We start from the raw sequence: 16,622 nt of genomic DNA on the forward strand, positions 1-16,622 counted from the left end.
GCTTCGCTGTCTGTCCACACGAACGAACCTCGCGCCATGTCTATTGTTTTGAAAGGAACAGGAAGTCGCTCGTGCTATTCGTCGTTGTCGATTTTGAGGATTCTGATTGGCTTGCATGGCTTTATCCTTCTCCTTACACTGCCGCCCCTTTGTATTTATGCGGGTTGATGTAAACGACAACTTTTTTTGAAAACGATATTGCGTGCACGATGTTATTTTTGAAAACGGAGGGGGAGAAATATTCGTTTCTCTAAATACCCGGCTATGTGTAAATGTGGCCTGAGACTGTTGTGTTACCAGACTTGGAGTGTTGCTCTTGTTGGTGTATGTTAAGCTTAAGTGTGTTGTTACGCTTAAATGTGTTGTTACGGCTGTAGTGTGCAGCTTTGAATTGCTTGCCCATTGTTGAGTGTTGGAGCAGTAGGGAGTGGGTGCCATTTTTCTTTTCTCATTTTCTCCTGTTTTTTGTTAGTTAGGAAGTAAGGTAAGAGTTCTGTTGTTTATTTGTGTTGATTGTTGTAGGTCAATTAGGTGTTCCTTCTACCGGGTAGTGAGATCTTTTGTTTGTTTTGGCTTTACCTGCTCCTGAAGAACAGGCTTCATTTCTTTTTCTTTTGGAGCTGTTTGTTTAGGATTCTTTTTGCACTGTATTTATCACTTATTGTAAATAAATGTATTGGAAATCTTACTTTGTGTATTGTGTGCTGGGACTCAGATAGGTTAACTTTTCTTTGTCGCTGTTCATTTTTGCTTTAAAGCTACTTTCCCTTTTGCCCCTAGAAAAGGAATTGGGAACGTAACAGTGGTATTGTGTAATTATTCGAATAGAATTGAGTCTTTTCTCTCTGTTTTGCATGCGTCGTCATAATCATTATTGTTATTGTTGTTATTATTATTTTAATAAATTGTTTTGCCTCTGTCACAGTGTATTCTTAACCTGAATTAGCACTGTTCATATAGGCAACACCAATAGGTGTCATGTAACACAAAATAAACCTATGTTTTCTTCATGATACAGGGCATAATCTTAGTTTCGTTTTTATTTTGTTACCATTAGACATCACTGGGTTTTAATTTGAGGTATGAAAACCTGACGATGCCACATATTGAAACACAAATTCATATAACATATTAATTAGCCTGTCATTTTCTTCATTTTCTAAGTCAATAAAGGTTATGTTAAATGAATAAATGTAGTGTAAATGTTGTAATGAAACCAACTGTACCGTTCAAAAGTACTGTTTGTTGTTGTATTTTTCAAAACTTGAAACTTGTGTGTGTGTGTGTCAGGTGGATTTTTTAAAATGTTTTTGAAATAAGTCTCTTGCACTGCTCCCCCAGCCTGCATTTATTTGATTAAAATATAGTAGCCTAGGCTATAAACTACAGTATTGTGATGTATTATTACCATTTTAAATAACAGTTTCTATTTGGACATATATAAAAAAAAATATATAATTTTTTTTTTTTTTTTTTTTTTTTTTTCTGATTTCTAATTGTAATAACGATCTCATAGCTTTATTTCTGCAATTGTAAATGCAGTGAAAATATATTATTGGCACTTCTGTGTATGCACTGCAAAGATGTATTTTCCTTGAATGATTTAATTTGACTGGTGTTACCGTCCCAGGACGTATGCATTTGCGTTTTCTAATGGGTAAGTGTCATTGATTGATTTATTGAGTGTGTGTGCGCGCGCAGCCAATGGACCCAACGGCCTGCTGGGAGTTGTAGTTTTGTTGTACGTTGTATTTATACCACAGAAAGGACCTGTCTTTCACTTCGATGGTAACTAAAAAAAAATTCAAGCTGCGATTTTTCACGATGGATATCCTCGCGCGATCGAGTGTAGATTGTGTTAAACACAACAAGAACCAAAAATTCTGCGTTTATTCCTTAAAACAGTCGGTATTTCCCATATTGCTTCTCCTTTGCAGCTGCCATTGGCGCACGTCACGATTATAAGCGCCTGCTATTGGCGTAGGCAATGTTTACAGCACGATTATCAAGTATGTGGTGCGAACGCAACGGAACAGTCAGATTTACCATAAATGAACATGGTGAGTAACATTTTATAAACAATATTGTCAATATTGTTTGTTTTCCCTCTATTTTGCTGACGAGAATTTCAAAATAAAGCCCTACCAGAGTCTCAATGCAACAACAGACAGTGATTGAACCGTGAATTTTGTGAACCATTACATAATCCTATATAGGCTAATTATAAATTCAATTGTTATTATACTTTACAATATTACTGTTTGTTGTTGTATTTTTCAAAACTTGAAACTCGTGTGTGTGTGTGTCAGGTGGATTTTTTTAATGTTTTTGAAATAAGTCTCTTGCGCTGCTCCCCCAGCCTGCATTTATTTGATTAAAATATAGTAGCCTAGGCTATAAACTACAGTATTGTGATATATTATTACCATTTTAAATAACAGTTTCTATTTGGACATATATTAAAAGGTTTTTTTTTTTTGTTTTTTTTTTTGTCCAATTTCTTGTGCTCCTCCCTGTCCTAATCTAGGTGATGGGACCTACCAGCTGTTCCTCATCAATGGCAAGAGGATCCAGTATTTAAGCAGAGCCGGGGGGGAGAGAGAGAGAGAGAGAGACTGGGACTGGGACTGGGACTGGGACTGGGACTGGGACTGGGACTGGGACTGGGAGAGGGAGAGGTTTCTTCTCCCAAGAGCCTGAGGCCCCGTTTACACGATGGGAAAACGCAGATATTTCCCTGCGTTTTGGCCTGTCATTTACACGAAAACGCAGTTTTTATCCCAGAGAACGATTATTTCTAAAAACTCCGGCCAAAGTGGAGATTTCTGAAAACGCCGGTTATGTGTTGCCGTGTCAACTGGGAGAAACGGGGTTTTAGGTTCTCAAACGTCACATTATGCGCCAGAAAATGCTTACGTCATGTGAGCGCCCTATGTTCAGAGTTTGTTCCATACTGTCTATGAGTTTGTTTGGCTACTATTTGATCATGGATGCTGTTAAAGTGGTACTCATTTTTACTTTTGTGAAAACGCTTTTGGCCTGTTTGCATTTGCTTCGCTGTCTGTCCACACGAACGAACCTCGCGCCATGTCTATTGTTTTGAAAGGAACAGGAAGTCGCTCGTGCTATTCGTCGTTGTCGATTTTGAGGATTCTGATTGGCTTGCATGGCTTTATCCTTCTCCTTACACTGCCGCCCCTTTGTATTTATGCGGGTTGATGTAAACGACAACTTTTTTTGAAAACGATATTGCGTGCACGATGTTATTTTTGAAAACGGAGGGGGAGAAATATTCGTTTCTCTAAATACCCGGCTATGTGTAAATGTGGCCTGAGACTGTTGTGTTACCAGACTTGGAGTGTTGCTCTTGTTGGTGTATGTTAAGCTTAAGTGTGTTGTTACCAGGCTTGGGAGGGTTACTTTAAAAATGTATTCCGTTACAGTTACAAATTACTTCATAAAAAAAGTATTCAGTAACGTAATCCAAGTACTATAATATGAAAGTAATGTAACTGATTACTTTTGGATTACTTCAAGGTCACGTGTATAAATAAAGTCAAGCAAGAAGAAATATTATTAAAAAATATATATAAATAAACTTTTATTTATTAAGAATTTGGTCCAGTGTACAATATTTTCTAAATATACACACCGAATATATATTTATGTAAAGGGCTATACAGACATCTAGTGGCTAATGTATGGTATTACAGATTATTTTGTTTTATTTGTAACTAATTTTTAACAAAAAATATAAAAACACAACATTTAAAATTTTTACACAATCTACATATTAGTTTATTTTAAAATAGGCCTACATGTTGACTAAAGCCGTGATCTTTCTTAATTTGCCTGACTGAACTTGGGGCGTCGGCAGTGGGAGTTCCCCTACGTTACCTAGACAGCGAACATCCTGTTACGTGAGAAAAGATTAAGAAAGGACATTTTGGGTACTAAAAAAGCTACTCTCCTAATTTCTACAAAATATCCGCGGAATTTCCATGAATTAAAAGCGATTTTACCCGCAGGCAGCATCGTTTCTACTAGCAGCAGTGATTCAATCTGCGTCTGAGGAGATTGTAGAAAGCTGTTATTTGCACATGCACCAGCGGGTGGCACACGTGAGTCATTACTGGCAACAGAACCAGGAACTACTGTATAATCAAGCAGCGCTTAATATAGTGTTGTTATTATGCCAAAATACTTATTTATTTAGTTTTAAATGAAACCATTGTAATCCTGAAAGTATTCCCCCTTTTTTCAAAATGTAACTATAATCTGATTACTACGTTTTTTGACGTAACTGTAACGGATTACAGTTACTGGCTTTTTGTATCCTGATTACATAACGCCGTTACATGTATTCCGTTACTCCCCAACCCTGGTTGTTACGCTTAAATGTGTTGTTACGGCTGTAGTGTGCAGCTTTGAATTGCTTGCCCATTGTTGAGTGTTGGAGCAGTAGGGAGTGGGTGCCATTTTTCTTTTCTCATTTTCTCCTGTTTTTTGTTAGTTAGGAAGTAAGGTAAGAGTTCTGTTGTTTATTTGTGTTGATTGTTGTAGGTCAATTAGGTGTTCCTTCTACCGGGTAGTGAGATCTTTTGTTTGTTTTGGCTTTACCTGCTCCTGAAGAACAGGCTTCATTTCTTTTTCTTTTGGAGCTGTTTGTTTAGGATTCTTTTTGCACTGTATTTATCACTTATTGTAAATAAATGTATTGGAAATCTTACTTTGTGTATTGTGTGCTGGGACTCAGATAGGTTAACTTTTCTTTGTCGCTGTTCATTTTTGCTTTAAAGCTACTTTCCCTTTTGCCCCTAGAAAAGGAATTGGGAACGTAACAGTGGTATTGTGTAATTATTCGAATAGAATTGAGTCTTTTCTCTCTGTTTTGCATGCGTCGTCATAATCATTATTGTTATTGTTGTTATTATTATTTTAATAAATTGTTTTGCCTCTGTCACAGTGTATTCTTAACCTGAATTAGCACTGTTCATATAGGCAACACCAATAGGTGTCATGTAACACAAAATAAACCTATGTTTTCTTCATGATACAGGGCATAATCTTAGTTTCGTTTTTATTTTGTTACCATTAGACATCACTGGGTTTTAATTTGAGGTATGAAAACCTGACGATGCCACATATTGAAACACAAATTCATATAACATATTAATTAGCCTGTCATTTTCTTCATTTTCTAAGTCAATAAAGGTTATGTTAAATGAATAAATGTAGTGTAAATGTTGTAATGAAACCAACTGTACCGTTCAAAAGTACTGTTTGTTGTTGTATTTTTCAAAACTTGAAACTTGTGTGTGTGTGTGTCAGGTGGATTTTTTAAAATGTTTTTGAAATAAGTCTCTTGCACTGCTCCCCCAGCCTGCATTTATTTGATTAAAATATAGTAGCCTAGGCTATAAACTACAGTATTGTGATGTATTATTACCATTTTAAATAACAGTTTCTATTTGGACATATATAAAAAAAAATATATAAATTTTTTTTTTTTTTTTTTTTTTTTTTCTGATTTCTAATTGTAATAACGATCTCATAGCTTTATTTCTGCAATTGTAAATGCAGTGAAAATATATTATTGGCACTTCTGTGTATGCACTGCAAAGATGTATTTTCCTTGAATGATTTAATTTGACTGGTGTTACCGTCCCAGGACGTATGCATTTGCGTTTTCTAATGGGTAAGTGTCATTGATTGATTTATTGAGTGTGTGTGCGCGCGCAGCCAATGGACCCAACGGCCTGCTGGGAGTTGTAGTTTTGTTGTACGTTGTATTTATACCACAGAAAGGACCTGTCTTTCACTTCGATGGTAACTAAAAAAAAATTCAAGCTGCGATTTTTCACGATGGATATCCTCGCGCGATCGAGTGTAGATTGTGTTAAACACAACAAGAACCAAAAATTCTGCGTTTATTCCTTAAAACAGTCGGTATTTCCCATATTGCTTCTCCTTTGCAGCTGCCATTGGCGCACGTCACGATTATAAGCGCCTGCTATTGGCGTAGGCAATGTTTACAGCACGATTATCAAGTATGTGGTGCGAACGCAACGGAACAGTCAGATTTACCATAAATGAACATGGTGAGTAACATTTTATAAACAATATTGTCAATATTGTTTGTTTTCCCTCTATTTTGCTGACGAGAATTTCAAAATAAAGCCCTACCAGAGTCTCAATGCAACAACAGACAGTGATTGAACCGTGAATTTTGTGAACCATTACATAATTCTATATAGGCTAATTATAAATTCAATTGTTATTATACTTTACAATATTACTGTTTGTTGTTGTATTTTTCAAAACTTGAAACTCGTGTGTGTGTGTCAGGTGGATTTTTTTAATGTTTTTGAAATAAGTCTCTTGCGCTGCTCCCCCAGCCTGCATTTATTTGATTAAAATATAGTAGCCTAGGCTATAAACTACAGTATTGTGATATATTATTACCATTTTAAATAACAGTTTCTATTTGGACATATATTAAAAGGTTTTTTTTTTTTGTTTTTTTTTTTGTCCAATTTCTTGTGCTCCTCCCTGTCCTAATCTAGGTGATGGGACCTACCAGCTGTTCCTCATCAATGGCAAGAGGATCCAGTATTTAAGCAGAGCCGGGGGGGAGAGAGAGAGAGAGAGAGACTGGGACTGGGACTGGGACTGGGACTGGGACTGGGACTGGGACTGGGACTGGGACTGGGAGAGGGAGAGGTTTCTTCTCCCAAGAGCCTGAGGCCCCGTTTACACGATGGGAAAACGCAGATATTTCCCTGCGTTTTGGCCTGTCATTTACACGAAAACGCAGTTTTTATCCCAGAGAACGATTATTTCTAAAAACTCCGGCCAAAGTGGAGATTTCTGAAAACGCCGGTTATGTGTTGCCGTGTCAACTGGGAGAAACGGGGTTTTAGGTTCTCAAACGTCACATTATGCGCCAGAAAATGCTTACGTCATGTGAGCGCCCTATGTTCAGAGTTTGTTCCATACTGTCTATGAGTTTGTTTGGCTACTATTTGATCATGGATGCTGTTAAAGTGGTACTCATTTTTACTTTTGTGAAAACGCTTTTGGCCTGTTTGCATTTGCTTCGCTGTCTGTCCACACGAACGAACCTCGCGCCATGTCTATTGTTTTGAAAGGAACAGGAAGTCGCTCGTGCTATTCGTCGTTGTCGATTTTGAGGATTCTGATTGGCTTGCATGGCTTTATCCTTCTCCTTACACTGCCGCCCCTTTGTATTTATGCGGGTTGATGTAAACGACAACTTTTTTTGAAAACGATATTGCGTGCACGATGTTATTTTTGAAAACGGAGGGGGAGAAATATTCGTTTCTCTAAATACCCGGCTATGTGTAAATGTGGCCTGAGACTGTTGTGTTACCAGACTTGGAGTGTTGCTCTTGTTGGTGTATGTTAAGCTTAAGTGTGTTGTTACGCTTAAATGTGTTGTTACGGCTGTAGTGTGCAGCTTTGAATTGCTTGCCCATTGTTGAGTGTTGGAGCAGTAGGGAGTGGGTGCCATTTTTCTTTTCTCATTTTCTCCTGTTTTTTGTTAGTTAGGAAGTAAGGTAAGAGTTCTGTTGTTTATTTGTGTTGATTGTTGTAGGTCAATTAGGTGTTCCTTCTACCGGGTAGTGAGATCTTTTGTTTGTTTTGGCTTTACCTGCTCCTGAAGAACAGGCTTCATTTCTTTTTCTTTTGGAGCTGTTTGTTTAGGATTCTTTTTGCACTGTATTTATCACTTATTGTAAATAAATGTATTGGAAATCTTACTTTGTGTATTGTGTGCTGGGACTCAGATAGGTTAACTTTTCTTTGTCGCTGTTCATTTTTGCTTTAAAGCTACTTTCCCTTTTGCCCCTAGAAAAGGAATTGGGAACGTAACAGTGGTATTGTGTAATTATTCGAATAGAATTGAGTCTTTTCTCTCTGTTTTGCATGCGTCGTCATAATCATTATTGTTATTGTTGTTATTATTATTTTAATAAATTGTTTTGCCTCTGTCACAGTGTATTCTTAACCTGAATTAGCACTGTTCATATAGGCAACACCAATAGGTGTCATGTAACACAAAATAAACCTATGTTTTCTTCATGATACAGGGCATAATCTTAGTTTCGTTTTTATTTTGTTACCATTAGACATCACTGGGTTTTAATTTGAGGTATGAAAACCTGACGATGCCACATATTGAAACACAAATTCATATAACATATTAATTAGCCTGTCATTTTCTTCATTTTCTAAGTCAATAAAGGTTATGTTAAATGAATAAATGTAGTGTAAATGTTGTAATGAAACCAACTGTACCGTTCAAAAGTACTGTTTGTTGTTGTATTTTTCAAAACTTGAAACTTGTGTGTGTGTGTGTCAGGTGGATTTTTTAAAATGTTTTTGAAATAAGTCTCTTGCACTGCTCCCCCAGCCTGCATTTATTTGATTAAAATATAGTAGCCTAGGCTATAAACTACAGTATTGTGATGTATTATTACCATTTTAAATAACAGTTTCTATTTGGACATATATAAAAAAAAATATATAATTTTTTTTTTTTTTTTTTTTTTTTTTTTCTGATTTCTAATTGTAATAACGATCTCATAGCTTTATTTCTGCAATTGTAAATGCAGTGAAAATATATTATTGGCACTTCTGTGTATGCACTGCAAAGATGTATTTTCCTTGAATGATTTAATTTGACTGGTGTTACCGTCCCAGGACGTATGCATTTGCGTTTTCTAATGGGTAAGTGTCATTGATTGATTTATTGAGTGTGTGTGCGCGCGCAGCCAATGGACCCAACGGCCTGCTGGGAGTTGTAGTTTTGTTGTACGTTGTATTTATACCACAGAAAGGACCTGTCTTTCACTTCGATGGTAACTAAAAAAAAATTCAAGCTGCGATTTTTCACGATGGATATCCTCGCGCGATCGAGTGTAGATTGTGTTAAACACAACAAGAACCAAAAATTCTGCGTTTATTCCTTAAAACAGTCGGTATTTCCCATATTGCTTCTCCTTTGCAGCTGCCATTGGCGCACGTCACGATTATAAGCGCCTGCTATTGGCGTAGGCAATGTTTACAGCACGATTATCAAGTATGTGGTGCGAACGCAACGGAACAGTCAGATTTACCATAAATGAACATGGTGAGTAACATTTTATAAACAATATTGTCAATATTGTTTGTTTTCCCTCTATTTTGCTGACGAGAATTTCAAAATAAAGCCCTACCAGAGTCTCAATGCAACAACAGACAGTGATTGAACCGTGAATTTTGTGAACCATTACATAATTCTATATAGGCTAATTATAAATTCAATTGTTATTATACTTTACAATATTACTGTTTGTTGTTGTATTTTTCAAAACTTGAAACTCGTGTGTGTGTGTCAGGTGGATTTTTTTAATGTTTTTGAAATAAGTCTCTTGCGCTGCTCCCCCAGCCTGCATTTATTTGATTAAAATATAGTAGCCTAGGCTATAAACTACAGTATTGTGATATATTATTACCATTTTAAATAACAGTTTCTATTTGGACATATATTAAAAGGTTTTTTTTTTTTGTTTTTTTTTTTGTCCAATTTCTTGTGCTCCTCCCTGTCCTAATCTAGGTGATGGGACCTACCAGCTGTTCCTCATCAATGGCAAGAGGATCCAGTATTTAAGCAGAGCCGGGGGGGAGAGAGAGAGAGAGAGAGACTGGGACTGGGACTGGGACTGGGACTGGGACTGGGACTGGGACTGGGACTGGGACTGGGACTGGGACTGGGAGAGGGAGAGGTTTCTTCTCCCAAGAGCCTGAGGCCCCGTTTACACGATGGGAAAACGCAGATATTTCCCTGCGTTTTGGCCTGTCATTTACACGAAAACGCAGTTTTTATCCCAGAGAACGATTATTTCTAAAAACTCCGGCCAAAGTGGAGATTTCTGAAAACGCCGGTTATGTGTTGCCGTGTCAACTGGGAGAAACGGGGTTTTAGGTTCTCAAACGTCACATTATGCGCCAGAAAATGCTTACGTCATGTGAGCGCCCTATGTTCAGAGTTTGTTCCATACTGTCTATGAGTTTGTTTGGCTACTATTTGATCATGGATGCTGTTAAAGTGGTACTCATTTTTACTTTTGTGAAAACGCTTTTGGCCTGTTTGCATTTGCTTCGCTGTCTGTCCACACGAACGAACCTCGCGCCATGTCTATTGTTTTGAAAGGAACAGGAAGTCGCTCGTGCTATTCGTCGTTGTCGATTTTGAGGATTCTGATTGGCTTGCATGGCTTTATCCTTCTCCTTACACTGCCGCCCCTTTGTATTTATGCGGGTTGATGTAAACGACAACTTTTTTTGAAAACGATATTGCGTGCACGATGTTATTTTTGAAAACGGAGGGGGAGAAATATTCGTTTCTCTAAATACCCGGCTATGTGTAAATGTGGCCTGAGACTGTTGTGTTACCAGACTTGGAGTGTTGCTCTTGTTGGTGTATGTTAAGCTTAAGTGTGTTGTTACGCTTAAATGTGTTGTTACGGCTGTAGTGTGCAGCTTTGAATTGCTTGCCCATTGTTGAGTGTTGGAGCAGTAGGGAGTGGGTGCCATTTTTCTTTTCTCATTTTCTCCTGTTTTTTGTTAGTTAGGAAGTAAGGTAAGAGTTCTGTTGTTTATTTGTGTTGATTGTTGTAGGTCAATTAGGTGTTCCTTCTACCGGGTAGTGAGATCTTTTGTTTGTTTTGGCTTTACCTGCTCCTGAAGAACAGGCTTCATTTCTTTTTCTTTTGGAGCTGTTTGTTTAGGATTCTTTTTGCACTGTATTTATCACTTATTGTAAATAAATGTATTGGAAATCTTACTTTGTGTATTGTGTGCTGGGACTCAGATAGGTTAACTTTTCTTTGTCGCTGTTCATTTTTGCTTTAAAGCTACTTTCCCTTTTGCCCCTAGAAAAGGAATTGGGAACGTAACAGTGGTATTGTGTAATTATTCGAATAGAATTGAGTCTTTTCTCTCTGTTTTGCATGCGTCGTCATAATCATTATTGTTATTGTTGTTATTATTATTTTAATAAATTGTTTTGCCTCTGTCACAGTGTATTCTTAACCTGAATTAGCACTGTTCATATAGGCAACACCAATAGGTGTCATGTAACACAAAATAAACCTATGTTTTCTTCATGATACAGGGCATAATCTTAGTTTCGTTTTTATTTTGTTACCATTAGACATCACTGGGTTTTAATTTGAGGTATGAAAACCTGACGATGCCACATATTGAAACACAAATTCATATAACATATTAATTAGCCTGTCATTTTCTTCATTTTCTAAGTCAATAAAGGTTATGTTAAATGAATAAATGTAGTGTAAATGTTGTAATGAAACCAACTGTACCGTTCAAAAGTACTGTTTGTTGTTGTATTTTTCAAAACTTGAAACTTGTGTGTGTGTGTGTCAGGTGGATTTTTTAAAATGTTTTTGAAATAAGTCTCTTGCACTGCTCCCCCAGCCTGCATTTATTTGATTAAAATATAGTAGCCTAGGCTATAAACTACAGTATTGTGATGTATTATTACCATTTTAAATAACAGTTTCTATTTGGACATATATAAAAAAAAATATATAATTTTTTTTTTTTTTTTTTTTTTTTTTTTCTGATTTCTAATTGTAATAACGATCTCATAGCTTTATTTCTGCAATTGTAAATGCAGTGAAAATATATTATTGGCACTTCTGTGTATGCACTGCAAAGATGTATTTTCCTTGAATGATTTAATTTGACTGGTGTTACCGTCCCAGGACGTATGCATTTGCGTTTTCTAATGGGTAAGTGTCATTGATTGATTTATTGAGTGTGTGTGCGCGCGCAGCCAATGGACCCAACGGCCTGCTGGGAGTTGTAGTTTTGTTGTACGTTGTATTTATACCACAGAAAGGACCTGTCTTTCACTTCGATGGTAACTAAAAAAAAATTCAAGCTGCGATTTTTCACGATGGATATCCTCGCGCGATCGAGTGTAGATTGTGTTAAACACAACAAGAACCAAAAATTCTGCGTTTATTCCTTAAAACAGTCGGTATTTCCCATATTGCTTCTCCTTTGCAGCTGCCATTGGCGCACGTCACGATTATAAGCGCCTGCTATTGGCGTAGGCAATGTTTACAGCACGATTATCAAGTATGTGGTGCGAACGCAACGGAACAGTCAGATTTACCATAAATGAACATGGTGAGTAACATTTTATAAACAATATTGTCAATATTGTTTGTTTTCCCTCTATTTTGCTGACGAGAATTTCAAAATAAAGCCCTACCAGAGTCTCAATGCAACAACAGACAGTGATTGAACCGTGAATTTTGTGAACCATTACATAATTCTATATAGGCTAATTATAAATTCAATTGTTATTATACTTTACAATATTACTGTTTGTTGTTGTATTTTTCAAAACTTGAAACTCGTGTGTGTGTGTCAGGTGGATTTTTTTAATGTTTTTGAAATAAGTCTCTTGCGCTGCTCCCCCAGCCTGCATTTATTTGATTAAAATATAGTAGCCTAGGCTATAAACTACAGTATTGTGATATATTATTACCATTTTAAATAACAGTTTCTATTTGGACATATATTAAAAGGTTTTTTTTTTTTGTTTTTTTTTTTGTCCAATTTCTTGTGCTCCTCCCTGTCCTAATCTAGGTGATGGGACCTACCAGCTGTTCCTCATCAATGGCAAGAGGATCCAGTATTTAAGCAGAGCCGGGGGGGAGAGAGAGAGAGAGAGAGACTGGGACTGGGACTGGGACTGGGACTGGGACTGGGACTGGGACTGGGACTGGGACTGGGACTGGGAGAGGGAGAGGTTTCTTCTCCCAAGAGCCTGAGGCCCCGTTTACACGATGGGAAAACGCAGATATTTCCCTGCGTTTTGGCCTGTCATTTACACGAAAACGCAGTTTTTATCCCAGAGAACGATTATTTCTAAAAACTCCGGCCAAAGTGGAGATTTCTGAAAACGCCGGTTATGTGTTGCCGTGTCAACTGGGAGAAACGGGGTTTTAGGTTCTCAAACGTCACATTATGCGCCAGAAAATGCTTACGTCATGTGAGCGCCCTATGTTCAGAGTTTGTTCCATACTGTCTATGAGTTTGTTTGGCTACTATTTGATCATGGATGCTGTTAAAGTGGTACTCATTTTTACTTTTGTGAAAACGCTTTTGGCCTGTTTGCATTTGCTTCGCTGTCTGTCCACACGAACGAACCTCGCGCCATGTCTATTGTTTTGAAAGGAACAGGAAGTCGCTCGTGCTATTCGTCGTTGTCGATTTTGAGGATTCTGATTGGCTTGCATGGCTTTATCCTTCTCCTTACACTGCCGCCCCTTTGTATTTATGCGGGTTGATGTAAACGACAACTTTTTTTGAAAACGATATTGCGTGCACGATGTTATTTTTGAAAACGGAGGGGGAGAAATATTCGTTTCTCTAAATACCCGGCTATGTGTAAATGTGGCCTGAGACTGTTGTGTTACCAGACTTGGAGTGTTGCTCTTGTTGGTGTATGTTAAGCTTAAGTGTGTTGTTACGCTTAAATGTGTTGTTACGGCTGTAGTGTGCAGCTTTGAATTGCTTGCCCATTGTTGAGTGTTGGAGCAGTAGGGAGTGGGTGCCATTTTTCTTTTCTCATTTTCTCCTGTTTTTTGTTAGTTAGGAAGTAAGGTAAGAGTTCTGTTGTTTATTTGTGTTGATTGTTGTAGGTCAATTAGGTGTTCCTTCTACCGGGTAGTGAGATCTTTTGTTTGTTTTGGCTTTACCTGCTCCTGAAGAACAGGCTTCATTTCTTTTTCTTTTGGAGCTGTTTGTTTAGGATTCTTTTTGCACTGTATTTATCACTTATTGTAAATAAATGTATTGGAAATCTTACTTTGTGTATTGTGTGCTGGGACTCAGATAGGTTAACTTTTCTTTGTCGCTGTTCATTTTTGCTTTAAAGCTACTTTCCCTTTTGCCCCTAGAAAAGGAATTGGGAACGTAACAGTGGTATTGTGTAATTATTCGAATAGAATTGAGTCTTTTCTCTCTGTTTTGCATGCGTCGTCATAATCATTATTGTTATTGTTGTTATTATTATTTTAATAAATTGTTTTGCCTCTGTCACAGTGTATTCTTAACCTGAATTAGCACTGTTCATATAGGCAACACCAATAGGTGTCATGTAACACAAAATAAACCTATGTTTTCTTCATGATACAGGGCATAATCTTAGTTTCGTTTTTATTTTGTTACCATTAGACATCACTGGGTTTTAATTTGAGGTATGAAAACCTGACGATGCCACATATTGAAACACAAATTCATATAACATATTAATTAGCCTGTCATTTTCTTCATTTTCTAAGTCAATAAAGGTTATGTTAAATGAATAAATGTAGTGTAAATGTTGTAATGAAACCAACTGTACCGTTCAAAAGTACTGTTTGTTGTTGTATTTTTCAAAACTTGAAACTTGTGTGTGTGTGTGTCAGGTGGATTTTTTAAAATGTTTTTGAAATAAGTCTCTTGCACTGCTCCCCCAGCCTGCATTTATTTGATTAAAATATAGTAGCCTAGGCTATAAACTACAGTATTGTGATGTATTATTACCATTTTAAATAACAGTTTCTATTTGGACATATATAAAAAAAAATATATAAATTTTTTTTTTTTTTTTTTTTTTTTTTTCTGATTTCTAATTGTAATAACGATCTCATAGCTTTATTTCTGCAATTGTAAATGCAGTGTAAATATATTATTGGCACTTCTGTGTATGCACTGCAAAGATGTATTTTCCTTGAATGATTTAATTTGACTGGTGTTACCGTCCCAGGACGTATGCATTTGCGTTTTCTAATGGGTAAGTGTCATTGATTGATTTATTGAGTGTGTGTGCGCGCGCAGCCAATGGACCCAACGGCCTGCTGGGAGTTGTAGTTTTGTTGTACGTTGTATTTATACCACAGAAAGGACCTGTCTTTCACTTCGATGGTAACTAAAAAAAAATTCAAGCTGCGATTTTTCACGATGGATATCCTCGCGCGATCGAGTGTAGATTGTGTTAAACACAACAAGAACCAAAAATTCTGCGTTTATTCCTTAAAACAGTCGGTATTTCCCATATTGCTTCTCCTTTGCAGCTGCCATTGGCGCACGTCACGATTATAAGCGCCTGCTATTGGCGTAGGCAATGTTTACAGCACGATTATCAAGTATGTGGTGCGAACGCAACGGAACAGTCAGATTTACCATAAATGAACATGGTGAGTAACATTTTATAAACAATATTGTCAATATTGTTTGTTTTCCCTCTATTTTGCTGACGAGAATTTCAAAATAAAGCCCTACCAGAGTCTCAATGCAACAACAGACAGTGATTGAACCGTGAATTTTGTGAACCATTACATAATCCTATATAGGCTAATTATAAATTCAATTGTTATTATACTTTACAATATTACTGTTTGTTGTTGTATTTTTCAAAACTTGAAACTCGTGTGTGTGTGTCAGGTGGATTTTTTTAATGTTTTTGAAATAAGTCTCTTGCGCTGCTCCCCCAGCCTGCATTTATTTGATTAAAATATAGTAGCCTAGGCTATAAACTACAGTATTGTGATATATTATTACCATTTTAAATAACAGTTTCTATTTGGACATATATTAAAAGGTTTTTTTTTTTTTTTTTTTTTTGTCCAATTTCTTGTGCTCCTCCCTGTCCTAATCTAGGTGATGGGACCTACCAGCTGTTCCTCATCAATGGCAAGAGGATCCAGTATTTAAGCAGAGCCGGGGGGGAGAGAGAGAGAGAGAGAGACTGGGACTGGGACTGGGACTGGGACTGGGACTGGGACTGGGACTGGGACTGGGACTGGGACTGGGACTGGGACTGGGAGAGGTTTCTTCTCCCAAGAGCCTGAGGCCCCGTTTACACGATGGGAAAACGCAGATATTTCCCTGCGTTTTGGCCTGTCATTTACACGAAAACGCAGTTTTTATCCCAGAGAACGATTATTTCTAAAAACTCCGGCCAAAGTGGAGATTTCTGAAAACGCCGGTTATGTGTTGCCGTGTCAACTGGGAGAAACGGGGTTTTAGGTTCTCAAACGTCACATTATGCGCCAGAAAATGCTTACGTCATGTGAGCGCCCTATGTTCAGAGTTTGTTCCATACTGTCTATGAGTTTGTTTGGCTACTATTTGATCATGGATGCTGTTAAAGTGGTACTCATTTTTACTTTTGTGAAAACGCTTTTGGCCTGTTTGCATTTGCTTCGCTGTCTGTCCACACGAACGAACCTCGCGCCATGTCTATTGTTTTGAAAGGAACAGGAAGTCGCTCGTGCTATTCGTCGTTGTCGATTTTGAGGATTCTGATTGGCTTGCATGGCTTTATCCTTCTCCTTACACTGCCGCCCCTTTGTATTTATGCGGGTTGATGTAAACGACAACTTTTTTTGAAAACGATATTGCGTGCACGATGTTATTTTTGAAAACGGAGGGGGAGAAATATTCGTTTCTCTAAATACCCGGCTATGTGTAAATGTGGCCTGAGACTGTTGTGTTACCAGACTTGGAGTGTTGCTCTTGTTGGTGTATGT

The sequence above is a fragment of the Leuciscus leuciscus genome, assembly GCF_965113295.1.
Source record: "Leuciscus leuciscus genome assembly, contig: SUPER_11_unloc_4, whole genome shotgun sequence".
NCBI lineage: Eukaryota > Metazoa > Chordata > Actinopteri > Cypriniformes > Leuciscidae > Leuciscus > Leuciscus leuciscus.